A 26249-nucleotide genomic window follows, 5' to 3' on the forward strand; every position below is an offset into this window, starting at 1 on the left:
ATTTCCCCTTTCTTGCAGTTAAAAAAGCATGTTACTGACATTTTAAAATTTAATTTTGACTGCTTGCACTAGGGATATTAGTTTGAATTTTGAAGTTGAAACAATTATATTTTTAAGTTCTCATCTAATTTAACTGCGTTCTTGTGGTAGTAAGTAAATAAGTAAAAAATCCTAGTAAAAGAGAATTCGTAGTCTAATTTGAAGTATTTTGGAAAGATTTAACACAATGAATGAATAAAAATGGTTAGTATATTGGAATAATTAAAGACAATTCACATTTGTGGTTTGGACATAAATGTGTAAAAATTATACCCATCTATCTTATTACATTTCCTTTTCTCTCCCTGAGGATTTCACTATGTACTTTATCTGTAATTGTTGCCAGTTTTCTATCAAGTTCCCACTGGGCTTCTGGTGCAAAAAATCTTATCCTCTCGATGACAGAGCTTGCCTGAATGATTTCATGCTCTTAGCATTTTTGTTCACGGGAATTAGGGGGAGAATGTAACTGCAGCTGAACATAGCATCTATTTTTGTAATTTTGAAGTTTAGGCTCTGTTATTGGAACTAAATGAAGAGATGCAGGTGTTCTCCAGTTCAAGTCCTTTGGGATTTTTTGATGGTAGATGCTTGAAAAGAAAATGCATGTGTTTCCAGAGTCAAACAGCAGCTGTGGACAAGGATTTATGCTTTTCTCAGAACTTTGGGATTTCAAAATGTTACATTTAATCACATGCACAGAAAGGAGAGCAAATGTTAAAGATGTTACATATAAAACTAGGAGACTGATCTTTTTACCATACCAACTAGTTGTGGGAATAGAGGAACAAAGTGATCTTTAATCTTAATATGCACAATTTCAAAAGGATTATGATAGTTGCCAGAACTCTGGTCTTATGAGAACTGTGCTCAGGCAGTGCACAGCATTTATATCTTCTTAATTGCTTTTAAAATCTGGTTTATTCTTATATTTTGCCTTGGAAAAATACGAATGTTAATACTATGAGTTACTGAAAACACAGTATTCATGTAGGCTGACTTTGGAGGGTGGATTTAAATTCAGTAAGTATACATTTTTACAAGACATTTTCTGGCAACATCCTGTAGTTTTCAAAATTTGATTTAAAATAGCCTGAACTGCAAGGCTATATTTGGAAGTTTTCTTTCTAACAGAATTTGTGGGCAGAAGTATTTTGTGGTAATGCAATTTCTCCCTCCCTTTCTCTCTAGTGATTTTGCAATTTGTTGATTGTAGCAAACAAAATGTCTGACATCTTAAGTTTAGCTGAAATTGAGGCAAGGGCAGCAGATGGTGGTACTGCTGAGCAATTCAGGAAGGGAGAATGGTGTGGCAGGAGCAGGTTGGTAACAGTGGTAAATGTCAAGTTAATTAATACTAAATGTCAAATTAATTAATAATAAAAGGAAGAGAAAATAAAGCCTCTTTTAACATTCACTAGTTTGTGTGTGCTCCATCCTCTGCCATTACCCTCACAACCTCAGTATGTTGTGCACTACAACAATGTTAAATATCAAATATTTTTCCAGGCTTGGATCACCGCTGCATCTGCTGTCTTGCAAAGATCCAGCACTTAGTACTTTCTCTAATAGAGAAGGCAGCTTGTCCTCTAGTGCAGTCTGTTCCTCTGCTGGCTGCAGTTGGAGATTTCATGTCCATGGGAGCAGCAGCAGGGAGGGATGTACTATACTATGCTAATTAGATTGACTACTTCCAATGAGTTGCATAAATCTGGCAACTGCCAGTAAGTTCTGGTTACAGAAAGGTAATTGCACAATGCAGGAATAAGACAGCTTGTTCAACTTTCCCTCAAGTAATTCTGCAAATCCTCTTGGGGAGGAGGTGTTTTCATCTCTTTGCTTATGTTGCGGTCAGTTTCTCTCAATGTGCCATAAATCCTTCAGCAATACATGTGTTCTAAAATTCTGAGATTGTGGCTAAATAGGATTCTGAGTTTTGTAAAATCTTACTTTAAAAATTGATTTTTTTTTTTGAAAAAAGAAAAATGGGAAAAAACCTACACTGTCATGCAAGTTGTTAGGAAGTTAGCCTCTGTAGTTGAATTCCCTGAACTCTTTCAATCCTGCCTGACTTTGAGATGTACTGTTCAGCTGCACTGTGGAATTTGGGCAATATCTTTAGTCAAAGAAGCACTTTTGCCTTTTTTCCATTTTTTTTTTCCTTAATAGAATTACTTAAGGTTAAGAGTTTGGGCAAAACAAGAACAAAGCACTGTGAAGATTGGGACTCAGCTGTAAATTGCAGGAGCCTTAGATGTTGCACTGGGAAATACATGACTAGGGGAGCTGGAAAGCCTGCATCTCATCTGGATTTATAACTGTTTTGTAAAAAAATACTTTACTCTCTGACTTTTTCTTCTATCTCAGGATAACAGTGTAGATAATGTAGTTGATCTTGTAGTTCTTGGGACAGGACTTTGAGCTTCAGTATTGGCAATTAAAGAGTTGAGCTCTTCAATGGTGGTGGTAGAAAGAGGTATGAAGGCTTTAAAGTACATAAAAGAAACCTCTCCACCTTCTCTTTAAACAGCTCATAACCTGGAAAATTCTGTAAAAGTAATTAAAAAGAAGTTATTGAAAAGCCTTTTCTTTTTTAAACTTTAAACTAATTAAATGTGTAGAAGTTAGGGAATGGCAGATATGAGATTTTTTTTTCTGCTACCTTTTTTTTGTGTGTGTGCATGTGTGTTCCATTGGATTTCTGTTCATTTTAAAATCTGGCAGTATCAAAGTGTTCCATATGGCCACCAAAGTAATATGTAACACTTCTGTTATTGAAAAAAAATCTACATGTGAGTTCAAATGATAATTTCTATTTTCATAATGGTAAAGGCTGATATATCTGTGCTTCCTTTATTTATGAAAATGCATTTACCTTTCCCACTTACGGCATCTGGAAAAGCATTATTCAGAAAGGTGACTAGATACTTATTGTTGGTTTCAAGTGTTTTGAAAATATGACAGGTATATCTCAGCAATTGCTGACACATAGCTTTGGACATTGAAATCTGTTTTTAATTGAGAAAATATATGTTGGCCAGCATATTGGGATAGTTCCCTCCCATTCTGAAAAAATGCCATGGGATCTTTAACTTCCATTTGGACACTTCCCAGACATGGTCATAAGGGACTGTAGCTGTTTATTTTCAAATAGTGTTTAAACTATTTCCAGGTTTTATAATTGAATTGTATTGCTCTCACTGCCTCTTTAGTGATGTAAATGATTCGTATAAGATGGCTACTTTTTTGTAATGAAATGCTAAATAGATATGGCTGAAATCAGTAGAGTCTTGGTGGTAGTAAATGCATTTTGACTGGGTCAACTTCAGTTTTTAAAAAATTTTAGTAACAAGTAATTCAGTAACATCATAGCACATTTGATAAAAACAGCGCTAAATGAAACATTTTTAATGCAGAAATTATTATATATAGAAATATATTTGTCCCTAATCTGAATTTTTTTCAGTAATTTTCATTGTTCAGCTCTGTAGCAGTTTTAAAAAAAAGCTACAGGTCACTCCCAAGATTCCAATGTTCTGGTTATAATACAAATATACTAATAATCTCATTTTTCTGATTCAGGATGCAGTCAGAGTGAATATTCAACACATTGTCCCTTTCTACCCAAACATTTCTGTTCAGAAGCTCCCACAGAAATTCCTTCCTATGATGTTATGAATAGCCAGTTGTGGTCAGCAATTGATGTTGGGCCATTACCAAGTGACTGAAGAGCTGGTTTTATGTAGAAAGCAACAGTTCACAGTCAGGATTAGGCAAAGCAGGTTAGAATTTTAGTGGTATTTTATTTTTTAAATTCAACTAGATAACCTCTGTGATGATTGCCAGTCTAGTACAGACTCCTGTAGCTGGCCAAACTCAAGTAATTTTGAACAGACAGATGATCTTTAAGGTGTAAAACTTTGGAAACATTTCAAGTAGTTCTGATTTTTTCATGTGCTCTGAAGCTGCTTGAAGGCAGACTCTATTGTTACCAGAAATCTGCAGACTGTATAAAAATTAGTACTGCAGGAACTGTTATTCACTTGCAACCTTTAGACCATTTAATCACTCCTGTGCTGTATGAGCTGACTTCATTTCACCTGTGCATTCAAATAGAACTAATATGTTCAAAATTCATAATATGTACTTGTGCAAAGTGGCAGAATAACTTAAAATTGATATCAGCAAAACAGTGCACTGTGTAACTTTTCAGTTCTAGCTAACAGCTAAAATTAGCCTACCTATAACAGCTGAGCCATTAATGTTGAGTATCTCTATATAACAGGCTTTAAGTACAGCAAATTCAAACTCAAATGTGGTGTATTTGAGGTTATCTTGACATTCTCAGTATCCCATGGAATGCTAAATCTATTTGAGAAATGCAGTGATAGGATTAGTGTGGATATATAGTTTAATTAAATAGCTAAATATTTTTAATTCTTAATTTTAATCTGATTTACACTCTTCAGTAGAGGACAAGGCATTTTGAAAAGGAAAAAAACCCAAACCATTTGTTTTCTAGTCATGTCTGAAAGAGGAGATTCTAGGTGTTGCCCTGGTCTTGCAGCCAGTTCAGTTAAGACAAACATATGACAGAGCAAAGTAATTTGCTGACCTGACTTCTGAGTTTCCATCCAAACTCATTTGTGCTGCAAATTGTTGACACCACTTTCAGCACAGCATATTAGTGTATGCTCTGGCTTTCCTAAGTGTTTTCCTGGTTCCTGATGGATTTTCAAGGTGAAGTAGACAGGTCTGGAAAAAAAATGTGATTTTTTTTCCCCAGGAGATTTAGAAAAATGTGTATTTGCAGCATAACAAATAATTTTGGGGTTCTACTTTCTGAACCTGTGAGAACATTTCATGGTTATGTAATGAATGACTACTCTGACAGTGAATGGAAGGGATGGGGAGTTCCAAACATTTCAGCTCTTACAGTGAGAGTTTGCCTGCATCTACCAACTCTTAGACATTTAGCCTGGGTTCCCCATCTGTCACTGTAGAGCTTCTGGGGCTGCTTGTTTGGGGTTTGTGCCAGGCTGAAGAAATATCTTTGGCTGTGCTGCCTCATACCCAAGAATCTTGGAAAAATAGACCACTGCCTTTGGGAAGGTTGACATGAAAGGAGTCAGACTGACCAGAGTTTGAGGCATGCGTTTTTGAATTTCAGTGTTTATAACTGTCATACCAGTGGAAAAAAGACCATATTCTAATAATATAATGCAAAAAATAAATGAAAATAAAGTTTATTCAGCTATATAATAAATAATAAATCTTCAAATTAATAATCTGAATAAACAAACAAGTGGCTGACTGTCTCTTCTTATCTCCTGCTGTCCTCAAAAGTACCTAAGCTTGTTTTACTTTTGGAATAAAAATAATTAAACCCTAAACAAATATTGTGTAAATACAATATAAAGTATAATATTAGAACTTCCCTGTTCAAGTGGGGAAAACAGTGGGAATTTTGTAAATCGAAACAATACTTTGAAAATTAAGATAAAATATTATTGAATATAAGAATTATTAAATACAAGAATTATTAAATACAGTATCTAGTTCAACATTAGTGAGCAGGGTTATGGAGCACATATGGTGATGGATCATCACTTTTAGGTAGTATTCTCTTCTTGTCTTTATGTCCATAGATGTAATCAGTCAGATATCCAGTTTATGTAAAAGTTGATAAAACACATCTTTTATGCTTTGCACTTTGCATGAATTATATGTACAGCATATTTCTTATTTTTAGTGTAACTATGTTCATGTTTGATCATGTATTCAACAGAAATAAATTAATGAAATGAGAATATGAATTCTCTTTTCAGAAGAATTCTGCTTTTGAGCTCTCTTATGTCCCTCCTGTCATAAGAGAAAAGGAATTCAGTATTGAGTAAATCTTTCAGGTTGTTATGTGAATATTTGTACAAGAAAATGAAATGTGTTCAAACTATATAGTATTTGAAAGATGTATTAGCCCAAGTCCTGGATTAATATTTTTCAGATAGTAAACTATCAATATAGTATTTGAAAGATTGTATTAGCCCAAGTCCTGGATTAATATTTTTCAGATAGTAAAATTATTACGAGGCACTACTTTCATACATATTTCATAATGAATTCATTATTCTGTGATAAGTTTAACATTAACCTTTTATGTTAAAAGTGTGTTTTTAAACCAACTTTTGGGAAATCTTACAGATAGAATGTAATTTTCTGAGACCAGATGTGCAATTTCAAGGGCACATATCAGTTCTTTAAGTTGTATGTCTAAACAAGTAAAATGAAACTTTAATGCAAGTTGCAGTCAGTTGATTAAATTATTTTTAATTACAAAATGAAATATTTAAGGCATATTTATATTTTCCAAAGCAGGAGTAATAAAATATAATAATCATAATACTAATTATGTTTAGAATAAATACTTCTATAATAATTTGAAGCCAATAATACTTGGTTTTTTTTGTTCACTGGTAATATAAGCAAAGTATAAGCCTGTGAAAAGGATGACTTAACACAACTGTTGATGCACTTCAACTGAAACATCTTTATCAAGTTAATACAAGAAGCAGTCATGCCCTACTTGAATTACTCATTTATAATGGCTGAGCAGCAGCCTGGATGTGGACTTTGAAATCCTGGGAAAATAAGACACATGCATGCATCCAAATGTCTAGAGTCTTTAAAGCAGCTGTAAAATGTTGAAGTGAGATGTCAGCTACTAGCTGTTGTCTACAGTTTTAGTCTGAAGGGAGATGTGATCATTTAATTGCTAACCAAATTTAATATTATTATAGTCATTATATCCTCAGTTCAAAACTTTTTATTTTCTAGAGTCATTTGAACTGAAAAATCAGAATATTTGTCTGCTTTTTTGCACATTTTTATTGCACAGATTATTCCAACCTTTTTTGAAGATCCTACTTGCTTTGTTAAAATACATACATTTTTCACTAACTTTTATTGTCCTTGTAATGAGGAAATAATAATCCCAAAGATGCATAAAATACCAAAATAAAGCATATGTGTGGGTAGCAATTCCAAAAATGCTACCTTTGTGCTCAGTAAGGACATAAGAGTATAATAGCTGGTAAAAGCCATGTACTAAAAGGGTTTCTGTATCTTTGCACTGGTGGGATGTTTTCACAGCCTTTGCACTTGATGGCATTGCCAGGTTCTTTGTCTTCACAGCTTGATTGCATGTTTTCTTTGAAAAGACAGACATATAGGAAATTAACTGTTCAACTTTAATTTTTTCTTCAAATTCTTTCGCAATTCCAAAGGTGTGCATCCCATTATACTTGAAAGAGAGATTTTTCATTAGAAATGCCAGATGTTCCTCTAGTATCCTCACATTTCCCAAGTCACCAGTATAGAAGTAAACACTCTTCTTTTAACTGCAGGAATTGTACAAGTTTCTATGACAGTCAGTGAGAGCATGAGCATCTAGTTTTGCATGTTGGAACATCTGTAAGGCAGTGTGAACTTCATGTTGCACTTTCGAGACAGACAATAAAGTCCATGTTGTATCTATCCTGGGATATTCATAATCATCTCACAGCAGTTGGTGAGACTGCAAGGGTGCTTAATTAAGGATCATTCAGGAGTTGGTCAAGGAGTTTTTTCCTTTCTGTTACAAGTAGAACTGAGATGACTTGTACATTGTCTGTTTCCTGGAAAAATCACTGTCTCAAAATGCAGATGGAAGGAGAACTGTTTTCTGCACAATGGCAGTAAATTAGGTTCCCAGCTCAGAGATCATGCATCATGCCTTCTTTCCTGATACTGAGAAAATGTAGGGCTGAGAATAATCCGCCTTAAAGACAGAAATAGGATGGGTAAAAGTCTTCACTCATAGTTTTTTCCAAGTCAGCGCTAGTAGAGTTATTTGGTATAGCTCTTATGAAAGAGCTTTAAACTAGATTTGAAGGAGGAAAGTAAATAAATCCAGGCTTACTACAGATAATCCTGGGGGCAGTATGCCACTGTCTGAGGCATGCTGTGGTAGCAAGCTCCTTTGGTCTGCCTTCTCAGTGGAGGGTCGTGATGGAAATCTATGTGGCAGTAAAGACACAAGGGTTATTGAATTTTTAGAAACCAAAGAAGCACCTGAGAGTGGTTACATAAGGAATTAGGGCTTGTCTTCCCCAAAAAGCAGTAATGAATATTCCAACTGAAGTGCATTTGCACCAATGCATTCAGCATGGGCATCAAGCAGGAACTGGAAGCCTTTGTGCAGCAGGAAAATGATGACATTCTTGCTGTCATGGAAATGTGGTGGAATGACTTGCACAGCTGGGTGCTGCAGTGGATTGCCATAAACCCTTCACAAGGGATAGTCAAGGAAGGAAATATGTTGGAGTAGCTCTGGATGTTGGGGAGTGTTTTGATTGTCTAGAGCTTAATGATGGTGACAGTAGGGTGAGTGTTTATTTTAGAGTCAGAGAGAAGGACAAGGCTTTGGTGGGAGTTTGCTAAACACCTACCAAGCAGAATAAAGAGGCAGATGAAATATTCTGTTAGTGGCTGGGGGAAATCTCACAATTGTTGGTCCTTTTTCTCATGGGGGACTTCAACTTATTGGATGTTTTCTGGAAATGCAATACATTGGAAAGGAAACAGCCTAGGAGGTTCCTGGAGTGTGGAAGTTAACTTCTTGAAACAGCTGGTGAGCAAGCAGATTGTGAAAGTCACAGGCTGGACCTTTTGTTTGTGAGCAGGGATGGGCTGGTGGGTGATGTGGTGGTTGAAGGCCTCTTGGGCCCATTAATCATGAAATGACAGAATTTTTGGTTCTTGAAGAACTAAGGAGGGTGGGGGAGCAGCAAATCTGGTACATTGGACTTCCAAGAGCATACTTTGGCCTGCTTAGGAGACTGATTGGAAGAGTTCCTTGGGAGGCAATCCTGAGGCACAAAGTAATTCAGGAAGTCTGAGCATAATTTGAAAAGGAAATCTTAAAGGTATTGTACCCATGAACTGAGAAAGATGAGCTGACAGAAAAGTATCTGACATGTCTGAACAGAAAGCTTTGGCTGGAAGTCAGGAAAAAAGAGGAGCTCGTGACCTTTGAAAGAAGGGTTGGAAAACTCACAAGCACTACAAGGATGTTGTAAGGTAATGAAGGGAGAAAATTAGAAGGGCCAAAGCTCAATTAGAACTTACTCTGGCTACTGCTGTAAAAGGTAATGAAAAATGTTTCTGTAAATACATAAGATCAGTTGTTGGATGTAGGGGCAAACATGATAGCAAAAGATGAGGAAAAAACTGGGATACTTAATGCCTTAATGCCTCAGTCTTTAATGACAAGACCAGTTATTCTTTGGGTACCTAGCCCCCTGACCTGGAAGACAGGATTGGGAGCAGAATGAAGGCCCCATAATCTAAGGGGGAAGTGATCAATAACCTCCCATACAATTTAGGCATACACAAGTCTGTGGAGCTAGATGGGGTCCATTCAAGGGTGCTGAGGGAGATGGCAGAAGAGCTCACTGAGGCATCTTCAATTATTTACCAGTGGTCCTGGCTAACTGGGGAGGTCCCAGGGACTGGGAATTGGCAGTAGTGACCCCCATCTATAAGAAGGGCCAGAAGGAAGATTTGGGGAACTGCAGGCCCGTCAGCCTGACTTTGATGCTGGGCAATGTTACGCAGCAGATCATCTTGGTTATCATCATGTGGCCCATGCAGGACAACCAGAGGGATCGGGTCCAGCCAGTGCGAGATCAGGAGAGGCAGGTCTTGCTTGTCCAATCTGGTCTCCTTAAATGACAGCGTGATTTGCCTAATGGGTAAGAGAAAGGCTGTGAATGTTGTCTACCTGTGCATTAGTAAAGCAAATTTTTCTTAGCACACTTCTGGAGAAACTGGTTTTTCATGACGTGAATGGGTGTATTCTTCACTAGGTAGGAAACTGGCTGGTTGCCCAGGCCCTGAGAGTGGTGGTGAATAAAACTAAATGCATTTGGCAACCAGTCACTAATGGGGTTTCCCAGGGCTTAGTGCTGGGGCATGTCCTGCTTCATGTCTTTCTCAATGATGTGGACAAGGGGATTGAGTGCACCTGCAGTCAATTTGCAGAGGACATCAAGTTAGGTGGACGTGTTGATCTGCTGCACTTGTGTCATGACACCACTGTGCAGTGCTACAGACTTGAGCAGAGTGGCTGAAGGCAGCACTGTGGAAAAGGACCTGGGTGTGCTGGTCAGCAGTGGCTGAAGGTCAGCCAGTGTGTGCCCAGGTTGCCAGGAGGGCCAGTGGCATCCTGACCTTTGTTAGGAATAGTGTGGCCAGCAGGACCAGGGTGGTGGTTGTCCCCCCATAGTGGGCATTGGTGAGGCCACGTCTCAAGTGCTGTGTCCAGTTCTGGGCCCCTTAATTCAGGAAGGACATTGAGGTGCTGGAGCAAGTCCAGAAAAGGGCAATGGGGCTGGTGAAGGGTCTAGAGGGTAAGTCATAGTAGGAGCAGGTGAAGCAGCTGGGATTGTTAGGCCTGGAGAAGAGGAAGCTCAGGATACATCTTAGTTTTCTCGATGACTGCCTGAAAGAAGTTTGTAGCTGGGTGGGGGCTGATCTCTACTCACAAGTGACAAGCAATAGGACAAGAGGAAATGGCTTCAGGTTGTGCTAGAGGACATTTCAGTTGGTTATTAGGAAAAATATATTCACTGGGAAGGGGTCAGGCATTAGAATAGGCTGCCTAGGGAAGTGGTCGTGTCACTGTCCCTGACAGCATTAAAAAGACATCTAGATGTGATATTTAGGGACATGGTTTAGTGGTGGACATGGCAGTGCCGGGCTGATGGTTGAACTCTGACCTTTACAGCTGTTTCCAACCTAAACAACTCTATGATTCTATATAACCAGAGCAATATTTTATCTTAAACACTTGTGTAAAGTGGAGAATTTTGGATGGGTCTGTACTGCTGTTTTCCACTGAGCTTCTCTATTGGGCTGCTGCAGGAGTATGATGGAGGGATGTTTGCAGTCAGAATGCACCAACCTTTGTAGCCTTTACTGTGGCTTGGCTCTGTTTGGATTTAGCTACCACAGTTTTTCACCCCTTCTCAAATGGGAGCTGCTCAGCTTAGCTGCTGTGAAAGGTTTCTCTATTTTGAGATGTGAAGTAAGTTACTCCAGAACACTTGTTCATAAGAGCAAAGAAATTGGTAATCAAGAAGCATAGTTGTACAAAAATAGCATGAGGTAATGCTAAGGGAACAAGATGTTTTTCATTCATTTTCTGTGAGGTCCCCCCACAGTGAAACACTTGCAAATGAATGCTGCTGTATTGGAAGCCAGTAGAACTCAGACTCAGTAACAGCAGCATTTTGGACCTGGCTTTGAGGAAATAAAGCAACATCTGAGTTCCTGCCTTGCTTACTTCTTCCACTTCTGCGTAGTAGAGGTACCTCTGCATGTTTCTTTTTCTTAATTCTCTGCTGAGGGTGGCTGTTGGCTCATCCATAGCAGCCAGCATGGAGGACTGCTGTTTGTATGTTCCAGAAGTCTCTGTTTGTGTGTGACCCAGGCTCTGTGGATGGTTGGTTTGGCTTCACACCACACAGGGCTCTGAGTCTCACCAGCATTGGAACATTAGAAGCCTTTCTAGGATTGCTGCTTCAGAGAAATAGAAACAGTATAGTTAATAATAATAATGATAATAATGATAATAATGATGATAATAATAATAATAATAACACAAAAAAACAACTAGTAAAAACGTGAAACTAACCCAGCTTGCAGTCCTGCTTATTTCCATTTTTTTCAGAAAATTTTATTTGCTTTTTTAAGAGACAAAGCCCTCTTCTTATCCTTTATTTCCTAAACTGGAATTCCACAATAAGAATTTGGAAGGGCTGGGGTCAGTTTCTTAATTAAGGTTGGAAAAAGTGGGAATATATACTTACCAGACAGCTGGTATAATTTTCCTAAGCATTTTCATGTTTAGCTATACATGTATATAAGTATAAGGAGAGAGCAAAGTGTTTATTCTCATTGTATCTGTGAATATGATAATCTGAGTATTGTTGAGATTTGGGAGGAAAGCTGGTGTAGTCCATGGTGCATTATGTGCCCTATAAATATCTTGTAGAGCTGCAACTTAAGAGAAAATAGAAATCTTTTTAGCTCTAGATGTTTTTGCTTCCCAGAGGATTACCAGTGGAACAGAAGGACAGTTTCTTTAATTCCTTTATCCATAAGTCAGTCCCTTTGGAAAATCTCCAGTTGGTTCTTCATACCCAGGAAGAATGCTAGCCAAACACTTGTTGTTTTTTGACAAATTCTACCTATTTGCTGTCAGTACCAGGACAACATGATAATTTCCCTATTTTTTAAGGAAATGCAGACGAACTCTCCTTAATATATTTGGGATAGAAAATATAGTGTGTGTGTGTATATGTGTATGTATATAAATATCTATATATATCTATGTGTGTATATGTAGATATGTATTTTAGTATAAATGTGTAGTGAATTTTTCCTGTTACTTTCCAGTAATTTTCCTGCCTAAGATAGGATAATAATAAAATATCTTACAATCTCATAGCTTTATCTTACTTCTTTTAGGAACTCCACCTGGCCTTGTCCTGTCGTGACTATTTGACATGTGCAGCACTTCTAAATGAACTTTTCCTTCCAAATTATCTTTTACATAACTGATCTTTTAGTTGATATTAACCACTATCAATGCTATCAACACAATTTTAAAGAAAATCAGTAGTTTTAGCATTATATGTCTTCTTTACTAAATTCTTCCTGTGCTTTTATAAATTAAATTATCTTCTAAACAAATAGGCTACAGACTAATAAAGTGCATGTTATCCCACTAGAAATTCTAAACAAAAGCTATTGTATGGCAACTTGAAATATGTCCAAGGCAGCTAGTATTGCTGCTTTTAGTTGTTTCAAAATAATGTTACACCTACTTAGAGCAGCAGAATGTGTCTTGCATGTCAGTGTGCCAATGCAAATAATATTCAGACTTTCTACTATGTTTCTTCTGTGAAGTGCAGTTTAATATTTAGTTGCTGATAGTGTCCATTATTATTGTTATGCTTTGGATCAAGGAAAAGATAAAATAGTCTGAATTACAAAGCATCCAATGCCTTGAATTGTCTGCCCAAGGAATAACAAAAAGTAGCAGACTGAAGTTCAAATTTATATGGTGAATAAGTTTCAGTAGTTTTCTGTGCCATTAGTGGAACAAATTAAACTTTTGCTGCTTGAGTGCATATACCTAAACAGTGTAGTGTGGGAGGATTATCAGCCAGTAAGTCTTATTGGTTTATTGGCAGTAGAGCAGATTTAAGCGAAATTTTCCCATGGCAGAGGTACTGTATCAGCGATCCCAGAAGTTTTCCTAAGAAATTTATGAAGTGGTATGAAAGTAAATTACTGAAGAGCCATCAAAGCAAGTATGTTATTAATTGACAATTTATTGACTTCATCCTTGCTGCTAGTAAAAAGAAAAAAAAAGGATTAGGATTCCCAGTACACTTTGAAAGCTGCGTGAGGTCTTTTGTACAACATTTCAGTTAACCTGTAATTAATTAACTTAATTAAACAAATATTAGTAAAAGAGTAAAAGCACACTTATTCTGATGGATCTATAAAAATAGTCATAAGATCAATGTAAATAAGTAATGGAAAGTGTCAACCTGGGTCTGGTTAGGGCTGAATGTAACACCGATTATCTTTGATCTTTTGAGAAACTTAGTCCTTGCTCGAGGAGATCTCTCATAAACAACACTGACTAATTGCTAAAGTACTGCTGGGTCTTTACCCTACAGCTTATGGTCAAAAATATATTACTGTTTGTTATACAGCATTTACCATTTTTCTGTGCCTAGCTTCAATATGCTTAATTCAAACAGATTGCAACTTGATTTTGTTGTTTATTATTTTACTTATATTAAACAAGTAGGACAGTGATTACAATAGAAAGAAGTGATCTTCTGTTTATTCCAATTTCTTATATTAACTTGCTGGTTCTGTCTAATTATTTAACTTCTCTGTGTATAATTTCTTCTGCAAAAATATATGTGAAATGCTATGGGAAATGCTGTAAGAATATTTTCAGACTTTTAGTTGGAAGGTATTACATTAAGACTGGAATTTTGTACTGATAGTAGTTATGTATTAGTGAGCGTGCTCTAGGTCTTGTAAACATCTAATATTTGAAATAGGAATTTAAGTCCTACTAATATGTGTAAGTAGAGGTCTCCTTAAACTTAAAATATAAATATAAAGCTGTTATTTAGAGATCATTCATGCACTTTTAAAATTAATAACTTTTTTTAATGTCACTCTGAAGACATAGAGATTTAATGACAGGAATATTTTTCCTGTTACTAATAATTCATAAAGTCTACTGCAGATAAAATAGCTGAATTCTCTCCTTTTCTGTCTCTTTCTAATACCTGTGAACTTCTTCTGTTGAATTCAATGGCTGATAAATTGTTTGCCAGGTAGGAGGGAAAATGCTTGACTTTGACTCTCAGTTTAATTTCTTGAGAAAATCCCATTCTGTGCAGTGTGTCCACAATAGAAGCTATTACAGAATATTTTTCTTTACTGTCAGGTTTTTGGCCAATTTACCCATGCAAGCAGTCTCCTGGAAATCTGCTTAATCAGTAATACTGTTTTGAAAACAAACATTTTGTAAAGATCTTTCTTTTTTCATTAACAGCTGCAAACTTTATAAATAAATCTAAGTATTTTCATTTTTTTTCACTCACACATGATATGCTTCCCTTCTTTGATATTGTCAGTTTTACCTACTTTGTTCATGGTACTTCAACTTTGATCTGGGCTAATTGCCATTAAATTCACACCACTCACTGACTTGGCAAGCCAGAGCAAGTTAATGCTATTCATCATCAGGAGAGCAGTTACTTTCTTCTGTCCCCTCTAGGCATGTGCTTGTTTGTTTAACTGCAGAATGATTTGAGCAGTTTTACATGTGCTGCTCATACATTTTCCATATGAAAGTCAATAGCACAGCAAAATTCTACAACTGAAGGTTTTAAAATATGTTTATTCCTTAAGACTTAAGTATATTTGAAGTTTTTTGGCTTTTTTTCCTTGCTGCTTTAGATGCTGTTTCTGTCCCGCAGTGAGATTTCACAGGAGGTATTTGGAGCTTGTCCTTGCGTCAAGGAAGGATTTTTGTCTGTTTGGTGCTTCTTTGCTTTTCAGAATACAGATTGCTTTTGCCTGCTGAAACTATTTAAATGCATTTAAATTAGACAAATACAGGCTTTTTTTCTAGGGCTGTTTTCCCCCTCTTCAGATGTCACAGGCTGTGTGATCTTGGGAGAGGAAAAGACAGAATCTCCCAAGTCAATGTCTGTCTTGGACTTGTTCATTGTCTTTGCTGGGCTGATGTGGTAACTTCTGGGTACTGCATAATTTACCAGTGTTAATGCTGATAGGAAGGAATTAGTTTATTAAATAAACATATCTATTAAATAAGCATTTAATAAGTTTATTAAATAATCATATTCATTTTAAGCATTTAAAATATTAAAATTAAATATTAAATAGCTCTGATTAAGCAAGTACACTGTATAAATTTCTAATCTGTGAACTTGGATTTTTTTCTCCAAAAAGTGGAGAATTGCATTCAGTAGAAAATTGGACAGTGGTTATTTTTAAACCTGTAGTCCAATACTACCCTCAAGAATCATATATTGATCAATAATAGTTCCTCTTCCCAGAGAGTGTAATGAATTGAGACAAGATGTAACATCTAGCACATTAATAATAAGAATAAATAAAAAGCATGAAGTAAGTTTTTATAATATGAGGTGTTAAAGGGACTCAATTTGAAACTGATGAAAAACTTGTTCAGCAGCATAATTGCTAAATCCTCCTGAAGGCAGCTGGGTAGATAATAATAGTAGTTCAAGCTTTGATGGTGTGTTTCTTGAATCTTTCATAACTTTTTGACCTTCGTTAATAGTAAGTTTTCTGCACTGTGTAAATAATCCCTTTGATATAATCACCTCTGTGTAAAAAAAAAGAGGGGGAAGTACATTTGAAAATTCAGAACATATTTTTGGTTGTAGAAAAAAGATGTAGCAATGTTACTTACTGCTCCCCTCCCATTCAAATTGAAATTTCTGATTTGATCAAAATTATTTCAGATTTCAGATTTTTTTTAATGAGCATCTGTTCTTTTATTTTCATTTTGTTTTGATTACTTATTGTTCATTATTTTTAGTTACTGGATTTCTTGTGTTTTTCAGTGTCTGCCTTAAGTTTGCAAAATTAATGTTATTCTTTCTGGAATATTCTTTGACTTTGCTTAGACTGCAATGAATGCTGACATCACTGTGTGAAACAATTGAAATGACTACTGAAAAGTTTTAGGAATTTTGATAATGAAGATCATTAAATGATCTTTATTTCTTCAGGTCAAATATAAATAATGAATAAAATGGAAAGTGAAAAAATGTGACCACTCGTGTGACAGGAAAAATGAAGAATAAAACTGAATTTGCAGTAGGGCCAAGCAAAAGCAATTGAGCAGCAATTCTCAGTTGGGAAGTACTGAAAAGCAACAGTGTTGTTGGGAGCTGCTTCAGGCTGCAGTGCTGTCCTTCTCTGTCTGTGGGGTAAATGTGAGGGTTTGGTACCTGGTCCACTTCTGCTTTCGGGATAGCAGCAATCTTAGGAATCATTTTTAACAGAAATGCTTCGTGGTGCCACTGTTGTTCAAACAAGTCCACACTGGAGCAGATTGCCTGTCAAGTGCAGGGTGACAATCAAAGCAGAGCTCAGCCAGGTGCCAGAAGCAATGTAGGCAACTGTGGAAGTATCAACCTCACTTGCACTGACTCGTTCTCTTCCTTCTTACATCCCACACTTACGAGAAAAAAAATGATGCTCACAACAGTTCTGTCAGGTGGATATGTTGGAAATTGTGGTGTGAGAGCATGAATAGTAGCCCTAATGTTTAAAGATTTCAAACTACTGTGCAGATGTTGTGTTCAGGATTGTTTTGAGTCCTTAGGGTCCTTCATCTCATTTTGGAAAGATGTAGTGTAAAAGCTTGTTTGTTTGGTTTGGTTTTGTGATACAGTTTTCCCATAAGACTCATATTAATGTTCAGGAAGCAAGATTTAAATAAGAGACTGTTTCTTGTTTTAGTAAAGTTTGAGTTCTTTCTCCAGAAGAATAAAATGTGATGTGAGACAGTTAAATACAATAAAAACTGAAATAAGCTGTCCAAGCTGAACTCACTGGACCACCCAGGTCTTGGACCACCCAAGGGACCAACAACAAGCCTGAAAGAGATGGCCTTTTACTGGAGGTCGAACAAGTTGTATTGCAGACCTTGGATATATTTGGTAGTGATTTCTTAATGCAGTTGGCTGCCTACTGGAGATGGTCCTTATTCTAAGTTCCCACTGTATCAGTAATGTTCCTATAAAAATGGCATTTCTTTTTTACTTCTGACCTTAGCAATTTATTTTTTTTTGGTCATTTTAGGACAAAAGGAAAATTAGCAACTTAGTAATGTGTTGCTACTAAGTAGGGATTTTGAGTTACTGTAGAGTTGTGTCACATATAAATAAGATTTTTGAATGGGGATATTTGGTGTCATTGCTAGGGTTTGCAAGGGAGAATTAAATTGGAAGCACTCAGGTAAATAATTCTTGCTTGAACCACGTTCACTATGCTTCTGTTAATGAGAAATGGTACAATATGAAACCAGCTAATTCAGCATTAGAATTGCTGTGTTCCTAAGCTTAAATGGCCTTTGCAAGATGTAGAAAATCTTAGTTGGAAGTCATTCCAAGTGGCAGGTTTTGTCCTTAAATCCACAGTAAAATGATGTATATGAGTGTAAATATTTTCTGTTAATAAAAGTAGACATTGAATTGAAATTTTCTGTGGCAGTCATAATTTCAAGATGGTTTCCCATTGTATTATTTTTAAAATTCGTTGGATAAAGTTTAGCTCTACCAGCCCAAATCAACATTTTTATGTACATGCTTTTGCAGCAATAGTTTTATTTTAGTAATGGTAACTTAAAGATAGAAAAGATACAAGGAGGGTTTGCTAAGATGTAATCAACTGAGTGAATTGTGTATCAGTAAAATCTTATATTCCTATAATCTTGTTTTAGTAGATAGAGAAAATATTTAAAAGTAAACAGCTGTATCTTGTGCAAACCTTCTCTTAAGTATATGGCTTTATTTCTTTAGCATTCTTTTTCATTGTAAGTTTTACTTAACATATAATTTTTTGATTTTTTTTTTTTTCATCCTTTCTTAAAGCCAAAATAAAGGTAGCATCTAATTTTTCACTTTTTGCAAGCGGGTAAAACACTGGCTAATTAATTTAATTCCAATTAGAGGAGTGAAATTTATTTTATGGCTATAAATCCATACATTTTTGTCAAAAATTTTCCATCTAAAATGGATACAAACATTGTTATGGTCCTGTTGAAAGGCACCAAGAACTCCTGTATCTTTTCAAGATAGGAAGAAACTTTTGAATAAAGTGGACTTCAGTGAAAGCCCTGTAGGCAGGGCTAAGTGTTGTACTTGTGTGTTGTTGTGGGTGTATATATGTGTTTGCACTAATTTTAATCTGTGCATTATTAATAGTTTAATTATCAAATTAATATTATTCATAAATAAGTTTCACAACTACTACATTGTAGTTTCATAGAATGGTTTGGGTTGGAAGGGACAATGGAGATCATCAAGTTCCACCTTCCACTAAACCAGTTTGCTCGAAGCTCCACCCAGTCTGCCCCTTCATGTGTGTGGAGTATGAGAATGTGCATAGACCTGAGCCATCCACATAGCGAAATGAACAGGTGCCAATGTAATAATAATTTTAAGTCAAAACAGTTGACAAAACATTAGTTCACGTGTCCTACAAGCCATAAAGCCTTTTCCTTTCCTTATAGCCAACTGAGTAAAACAAACAAGTTCTGAGATAAAATAGTATATTAATTGTTTTAAATTTCATTTAATAATCCATATGGTGAAATAATGATAAAGCAAGTGGTCAGTATTATTTATAGGTATAGAGATAAATCTTGTATTCTTATTACCAGCCTTTCTAATTTTCCTGCCATTCTCTAATGCTAATAAGTCATTGCAAATCTATGTAAGCAGAGTCGGGATGAACAGTTTTACTGAGGGGAATGTTCTCGGCAGGGCTTTGTTAACCTGATGTTCTGTGGTTTCGCCTCGTAAAACTAGCAAAGGGCTCTCTGCATGGAATGTTAATGGGGTGAGGTAATGAATGCAGGATGGGATGTAAGATTCAAACATGCATAAAGTTGGGGGTTTGGAGGAGATCCTTGCAGACAGTAGCAGAGATAAAAGCATTGGGGGTTTTTTTGTTGTTTGTTTTAAGCCAACAGTTGGATCTCTGCTGGAAATCTGGCTTTGAAGTAAGAACGTAAGAAAGGAATTAGAAGTTAAGCTACATAAATTTCTTTTAATTTGGTCTTGGTGAAAGAAACAAAGTTGAGGGTCAACCCTGTGGTTTTAATACAGTTTAAAAAATTATTCCTATTTCAAAACATTCTTATAAATTATGTACTTTCTTGTTCTGCATCAAGAAATTTTCTCTTAAATGGAAAGTTGCTTGTGCCATACCTTTGCTTTCTTTTCAAAGGTATACTTTGAGAAGCATGCAACTGAACTAATTTCAGTTCCTGGAATTTGTAATCACTTTTGTGGGGAAAATGTGTTCAATACTTTGTATTTCCCGAGGAGTCCAGCAGTTGAAATTTTTATACAAGCGTAATGCTAATTAGTTACATTGTTCAGGCATAACCTGATCTTGAATTTGTTGTCCAGGGAATGGATACATCTATGGATGAGGTGTTTCTTGCTCTGTGTGAGTGATGTTTGTTGGTTGAGGGCCCAGATCAGGTCTGGTGAGGCAGGTGTATTTATTTTTGTTACAGTAAAGCCCACCTATAATTGTCAATCTGAGGATGCTGATCAGATCACCTCTTCTTAATGAGTTGGGCACTTCATCCTCGGACTGCTCAGTGCGGCATCCGCATGGCTAACCTGAAGGGTTTAACCTTTCCCTCTAAATTTATTAGAAACATAATAGCAAGAAAAGATGTGTAACTGTGATTTGAAACAGATCATCCTTTTTTTTTTTTAAGTGAGGGGGTGTGTACTTTTTTTTCACAAGACAATTTTTGTATTTCTTACCTTAATACAAACAGGCCACTTGCATGATTTCACAATACAGAATAACAAGTAGTGATGCTCCAGAGAATGGATGCAGGTTGTTTTGGGAACAACAACTGTTCCAGCTTGAGGGAATAGAAATGTCTGCTTAACATTGACAGCAGGGGGATATGATAAACTAAGCACTGTGAAAACTGCTTACTAGGTAATTTGAAAAGGAGATAATCTTAGCTGTTTGACAGGAGACAAGATCTGGTCAAACTCAAATTTGCCTATTTGCTGGCATTTGTGTTAACACATTTACATCTAAGGTAAATGAGAGAATGGGAGTGGATCAAGCTGGATTTTTGCTCTCAATTTTTACCAAGAGAAAACAATTTTGTAACACTGTAAAAAATACAGGTGTTGGGTTTTTCTGGGGGTAGGCGCTAAAGGAGAAATAGGGTTGGAAGAGAAACAGTATAGTCTTTGTAGTACTGGCATTGCTGATTGATACCAGTTATAGATAACTATGGAATATATGTCTGGAATACAGTAAAAATGGTCATGAGATAAAGTGGAATGTGAGATGCTTACCTCTATCAGTCAAATGTTGTTGGAATGAACAGTAGCACAATAAATATCATGTTGTAATGATTTTTATGGGCTTGTGTAATTTACCTGTTTTAAATAACAAAGTGTCTTAGCTTATTCTTAAAAAGGTAATTAAGAGATATCTTGATAAAGGAACAGGCTTTTGAAGCTTTTCAGAATCAAACAAGATTGAACTGTAATTATAGAACAATTCAGACTCAAGAGATGTGTATTGTAATTGTCACAACAATTTTTGAAGGGTGATTAATGTATTCTCCAATACAGGTAATGATAAAACCAAATGGGGCTTTTTCAGAAGTTATGTTCAAGTACAGCCGTGTTTGCAGTCTAATTCAGGGAAGTTCTGACAGCTGCTTTTCAGTAGAATTAATTAATTAAGTGGATGGATCTTGACTCATTGCTGTTTCTCACTTAGTACACGGTACTAAAACATTTCTGTGGTAGAAATCCTATCTGGTAAGCAAATATTGAGCCATTACTCCTGTCCCTCAGAGTTTTTTGCTAACTTCTTGATCTATGGAATTCTGTAGCACTTGCTATGAAGAAAAAACTTTAAAAGGCTAATATGCAACTTAATGTTGATGATTGTCTTGGACATTGTCTGACATATTAAATAGAAGAAGATATGTAGTGAGGACTGAAACTGCGACTGGCCCTGCTCTTGTAGGCATTCGGTTGTGCATTTCAGTAGGATGCACGATGCTTGGTCTGGTCATTCAAGTTACTTCAGAAGGATGGGGATTTCTTCTCCTGTTTGATAGCAGAAGTTAGAAGAGGTTTTTTAAATGGATGCTTGAAATATTTACATTTTAACCATCTGTTGAATATGTTGTGTATTGGTTCATGGAATGGTGATTGCATTGCAGTGATGGCATCCAGCTGCATGTGTCTCTTTTGAGAAGTATCTTTGTCAGTGCCTAATGGAAGTACAGAATTTTGATAAGAAGTTGGCTTTCAGCCAACCAAGATGAGTTGGTGGCATTGGTTTGGAAAAAACAGCCTGGAGGAAGCCTCTGAGACTGTGTTATTCTTTGATGGAATGCAACGACTATTGCTTCTTGGAGCACAGAAAGTTTATTGATTGGGTGCTCATTAGGCCAAAGTAGTTTAGTTTTTGTTATTTCCTCCACCAAAAAAAAGGAAAGCCAGTTTAATGGGACAACTTTTGCTGACAATTATGTAAGAGCATTATAGTTTTGGAAATTAAGAGTGTGTAGTGGCAACTCCAAGTATTGTACAGCCAGGTCTTAAAATCACAAACTAAAAGTCAGAGTATCCTTATGGTTATTCAGTTTTTCTTTAGTTAATTTTTTTTCATACTTGTGTATTTTAAATTTAAATGAATTCTCAGTCATTGAAATGTGAAATGAGTCTTTAATTTAGTTCACTTTTACTTTGTGATTATAAAATGCAGGACACTGAACCTCGTTTTCACTTCCAACATAGGGGTGCATCGAGAGTCTGTTGAAGGTCTTAGTTTACAAGCTTGCTTAATTAGAATATTTATATTACTAATGCTAATTTAGCTGTATAATTGTCTTTTAAGGTAATTTTGAAGTAAAACTTCAGTTACTCTTAAATGACAATTAAGAATGGAATAAGCAGATATGGATACCAGATATGGATCATGCATTTTGTCATCTCTTTTGAAGAATTATTCCATGTGCTGCTTGAAGAGAAGCAAAGAATAATGATTACAGGTGAAACTTTTCAGAGGTTGTGCTTCACATTTTTTAGAAGGGTTTATTTATTGTTTGAATTATGCCAAAACATAAGAAAAATATAAATTGTATAGCATGAATCTTGTATGAGAGGGTCAATGATATTTCAGTTTTTCAAAACAGAATCATAGAATGTAAGTTGCTGCATGAATAAGACATAAGCAGACAATGTTTACTTTATATATTTCCTTCTACCTCCCTGGAATGAAAAAAGTTGCTTTTGACTGATAAAATATATAAACCTTCAGTTAATATGATGTTTTAATATCTGCCCCCCTTCAGTTAATATGAGATTTTAATGTCTGTCCAGAATTGAAAGTTGTGTAGTCCGGTTTAAAACTGCATGATAAAGCTTGTTGTGAGAATGGAAGCCTAGAAGCAGAAGTCAGCCAAAAGTTGATTTATGGCCAATAGTCTCATTTAGTTGAGTTCCAAGTGTAGTATTTACTAATACATCCACTTTGGTAAATCTTCAGTGATCTGAGGTAAAAGTTTCACTCACGTGAAGTTTAATAGGTGACTTGCATCATTTGTGGAAAGAGCAGACTTATAAGTCTGTACCGTGTGAAAAAAAAAAATATATATATAGCTTGATTCTTAAGCAGTGTTACAATGCCTCCACTCTGTCAAGTTTAGGGTTCCTGATTCACAGTCTCCATTGGCATCAGCACATGTGCTTGACCTCAACAAAGTTGTGGGAAGCTTTTAGAAGTCTTAGAGCTCACACACCTTCCTGAGCACTAGGACTTGGAGAAGACCCAGAGAGCCCCTACATATTCACTCTGAGACTCAGAAATTAATTACTTTCCTAGAAACTAAACATTGGTTCTTCAGCTGTTCATACCAAGAGCTCTTCTTTAATATTTTTAAACTTTTCAACAGAGTTATTTTATGCCAATACTAGTAAAACTTATATTTGTTTGCTGAAAAGGTCATGAACCCAGTAGGATTTGGGGTTAGAACAGAGCATAGAAAGTCTCATGATAGTAGGGGTTGGATGGTTAGCCCAACAAAAGCCGGATTTTTCTGCATGTGATGCCAGAGACCTCATAAAAGGAATGTTTTCAGTATTTTATCTTTTTCTACTGTGTTGTCCCCTTCTGCTCCTTTAAGCCAAATTGTCATGATATTTTTACCTGTTGGGTATCACATATACCTTGTAAAAAGAAAATAAATTCATTAGAAGGCTTTAGAAAGAGTTTGGGCTAGCAAGAAACTTGCAGAAACTGTCAAATTATATTAGCTCTGAAATGTAGGAAGCAAACACTGAAAATTAATCATCTGAGTCTTCTTTATTCTAACTTGGGAAGTTAGAATATTTCATGTTGTGACTAACATTTGTAGAACTTAGTATCTTTAGTTTATTTATGCAGGTCTGCTCCAATGTGTTGTTTAAAAGAGCATGAATGTCTAGAAGGCATTTGTTGTTTAATCACATGAACTGACTGTGGTATATCATAGGAGCAAAATGATCATTCTTCCATAAATCTTTAATCTGAAAATGTGGATTAAAAAAATTGTTCAGCTGCTTTTCTTTATCCTTTTAGTGAAGCAGGGATTCCATTAAATGTCTTTTAAAATTTTGGGTTATTTTTGCTTGTTTTGTTTTAGGCAGCTGCAAAGGAAAAGATGCCGGAAACTAGAACTGAAGCAGTCCTTTTTTAGATTGTTAGAATTCAGGGCCTCTTCTCACATACCTTATGTTTGACAGAGAAATTAAGTTAAAGCTTAGACCTAATGCACTGATTTGTAGGTTCATTTTCCCATTTATTTATTGGAAAAATCCTAAATGTTTCCTAAGTTAGCGAGTACTTCTCTACAACAGTCCCATAATTCAGGTATTAAGTAAGTAGAAATACTTGGGTTCTGTGAAGCTGTTATCACTCTTAATACTATGTGGCTGCTGCTGAAAAGGTCAGCTAGCTGCTGGTTGGTTTGCTCTTTCTGGCTTCTTCATTTGATAACCCAAATCAGACTAATTCTCCTTCCTTAAAATGTCAAAGACTTAGATCTGTCTTCACCAGATAAAGAGCAGGCATTAGGGCTTTAGAACTGTCACTACAGTCGCATTGGGTGTGCTGCTAATTTATAGATTTGTCTGTGGCACAGCTCCTTGACAGCTGTGTCCTTTGTTAACACCTTTCTTATCAAACTTTGCTTTCTCTGCTCCTTATTTATTTGTTTCTTCTTCTGTGAGGTCTGGCAAGGAGGAAGTACTTGACTTTTTGCTGCAGCAATCAGTAGCTGCAGTGATAGCAATAGCAGGATTGGGGCAGTGCTTTAAATTGATGACAGGAGAGCGAGTTTTGGATAGAGTGACAAGTTTGTCACAATCCGGCAAAATTAGAAAGTGAGTGCATCGTCCTGAGCCCAGCATCAAACATTATTGTCTTGAGATGTCTCCTCACGAGTTGTTTAGTTGGTTAATTTGAACAGTTTGTTACTTTAGGCTGCTTGTGCTCTTGCAGGACTGTGATGGAGACAATCCTAAGTACATGGTAAAGAAGTACATGGAAAAGAGAGCAATCTGAAAATAAATGATGTTCTCTAGGAGCAGTCTCACTGTCATAAGGAGAAATGAATTTATGAATTGAATTACTCTGTTTCTGGAAAAGGGGAGAAAAAGGATGTTGTGTTTGGCTGGTTGGGACTCAATCCCTTCATCTATATCATAAAAATAAATTACATTCTCTAGGAACAGTCTCACTGTCATAAGGAGAAATGTTTTATGAATTGAATTACTCTGTTTCTGGAAAAGGGGAGAAAAAGGATGTTGTGTTTGGCTGGTTGGGACTCAATCCCTTCATCTATATCATTAATGAAGGTATTGAACAACACTGGTCCCAATGCCAGTTATCACTGATATCCACTGGGACTCAGAGCCACTGACCACCACTCTCTCGATGCAGCTGTCAATCCATGTTCTTACCCATCTAGCTGTTCACTCATCAACTCCTTCTTTGTCTAGTTTAGAGAGCAGGGTGTCAGAAGTCCAGATAAATGACACCCGTAGCCCTTCCCATGTCCATTGATGTGTTCACTCCATCACAGAGGACCCCTAAGTTGCACAAGGACACCCAGCATGGCCTTGGTGCAGCCATGCTGGGTGTCCTGAATCACCTAGACCCCTAAGTTGGTCAGGCAGGACTTGGCCTTGGTGCAGCCATGCTGGGTGTCCTGAATCACCTCCCTGTCCTTTGTGTGCCTTAGCACAGCTTCTAGGAGGATCTGTCCCATTATCTTCCCAGGCACAGAGGTGAGGCAGACAGGCTGGTAGTTCCCAGGGGGTCCTCCTTTCTACCCCTCCTAAAGATGGGTACAATGTTTTCCTTTTTGTGGTCAACTGGGACTGACTGCCATGACTTGAATATCATGAGAGTGGCTTGGCATCTGCATCAGCCAATTCCTTCAAGACTCTGGGATGCATCTCCTCAGGTCCCATAGACTTATGTACGTTCAGGTTATAATTACTTATATGCTTTTGTTTATTGGACTTAGTAAAATATGCAAAACCTGATCACATTAATGAAGCAGGCTACTTTCCTTGACCACAGCTTTTATTGGAAAAGAATGGAGATGCTGAACATAACTTCCTGTAAAATTTTAACTTGCTGGAAGTATAGACCCTCACCCTGCTTTCTCTTTAGTAGCAGTGAAAACAGATTCTTAATTATACTAGTATTATTGGGAAGCACTATTACTACCTGCAAAG

The 26249-nt window shown here is 36.4% G+C and overlaps 1 protein-coding gene across 1 annotated transcript in view; it reads left to right on the forward strand.

Annotated features, from left to right (window-relative positions):
- Positions 1–26249, forward strand: part of VPS13B (vacuolar protein sorting 13 homolog B) — a 423217-nt gene that overhangs the window by 135022 nt on the left and 261946 nt on the right. The window lies entirely within an intron of this gene.

The sequence above is a fragment of the Passer montanus genome, unplaced genomic scaffold (assembly GCF_014805655.1).
Source record: "Passer montanus isolate IOZ18808 unplaced genomic scaffold, ASM1480565v1 scaffold19, whole genome shotgun sequence".
NCBI classification, from domain to species: Eukaryota; Metazoa; Chordata; class Aves; order Passeriformes; family Passeridae; genus Passer; species Passer montanus.